Consider the following 1,844-nt stretch of genomic DNA (forward strand, 5'->3'; position numbering starts at 1 on the left):
CCTTTACTGCAGGTCATCCCCCCCCCCCCCCTCTCTCTCTCTTTCTGTCTCCCCATTTCAACTCTGTACTGTCTAATAAAGCTTGAAAATGACAAAAAGTAATCTTAAAAAAATATATAGGCCTATGTCATTACATTATATAACATATGAATAAGAAAAAAAAATCAATAGGCCTACGTAATTAAATTCAATTAAAAGTCTAAACTAAAATATATTAATAAATGAATAAACGTAATAAAAAATAAAGTAAATTAAAAGCCAAAAAAGAAGAGTAATAGACCTAAGCCTATATATATTGATTCGTTTAAACCTGCAGTGTGTAGAATTTTGGGTTTTATTTCCTAGCAGATTTTGTAGAAAGTAATTATAATATCCATAAGTACATTTAATTTAGTGCATAATAGCTGACTTTTTTTTTTTATTATTATTACTATTTCCCTTAGAAAGTGTCTCATATATGTACATATTTCTGCATATTTTGGACCAAGGCCTAGTGCCGCCATCTTAGTTGGAATGTCATCAGGTGCATTGTTTAAAATTTAGAATTGTTCTTGTCCTTGAAGGCCACTGTAGCTTCTGTTATTATTCTAAAGGGTTGGGGTTACCCAGGGAGCGTTGCATTCTAGAACTTTGTAGAACTTTCTTGATGATGTCATATTACACACTGCACCTTTAATTAAATTAAATTAAAAGCCTTCTTTAAAAAAAAGATAAACTAAAAGAAAATATGTTAATCCATCAATCAATCAACCAATCAATCAATCAATCAATCAATCAATCAATCAATCAATCAATCAATCAATCAATCAATCAATAACCTTTACTTTTACTTGAAAGACACTGAGGTTTCCCTGACTTACAGTGACGAGGAGAATACACAAGAAACACAATTAGGCTACAAGGACAACATATAAGTAGCAGAGAAAACAGAAATAAAATAGGATAATATAAAGATATAGCTCGCTCTAAGCTAAGGCAACATTCGAATCAGGATTTTTCAAATGCTCGACCAACTGACATGACGGTAGCTTAGCGGGGGGCAAACAGATATCCCTAAAACCTTTCATATAGCCTACATATTCGCACTGATTTTACCCCCCAAATAACATAGTTACAAGGATTTAGTGGATTTGGGTTGCCAGGGCCTTTAATATATATTAATTTAAAGAAAATAAATAAATAAAGTAGGCTATATAAAATACAAAAAAGCATAAACATTTTTCAATGAAAGGAATTTAGTTTTTTAATTTGGAATTTTTTTCTACAGGGGGACCTCCTGTCGTCTCGTCTCCATGGCTACGGCCTTGGTAACCAACCACCGTAACGACATTTCTCTCGGGTCTCTAGAAACTCTCAGCTCATTTGAATCAAGTCTGAAGACTTTTCTGTTTCCATTTTAACCTGCACATTTTCTTTTATTTAAATGTTCTACTTCTATCCAATCGCTTTTAAATGTTTTATTTCTATTAATTCGCTTTTTTAATGTGTAGTAGGCTATTATGTATTTTAATCTTGCTCCTGTAAAGCACTTTGAATGTGTCTGAATTGTGCTATAGAAATAAACTTGCCTTGCCTTGCCTTACTTTAGGATTCAAAGACAATTAGCTTTTACAAATTTGATATTTTTTCTCAAGGGGGACCTCCTGGCAAATTTGGTCAAGTATCGTCTCCCCCCAAATGTCCCCATGACTACTACAGCCTTGGTTACGACCATGGTAACGGCATTTTTTTGCGGGTCACAGCAGCCACACAGCAGCCGGATGCTTATAAAGGAACCTGTAGGCGGAGTCAGACGGTAAATGAGCCGAAGCACAGCCACAACTGTCTCCTTCCGCCGTCCGTCC

This window comes from Ammodytes marinus (assembly GCF_949987685.1).
Source record: "Ammodytes marinus genome assembly, chromosome: 1".
NCBI classification, from domain to species: domain Eukaryota; kingdom Metazoa; phylum Chordata; class Actinopteri; order Uranoscopiformes; family Ammodytidae; genus Ammodytes; species Ammodytes marinus.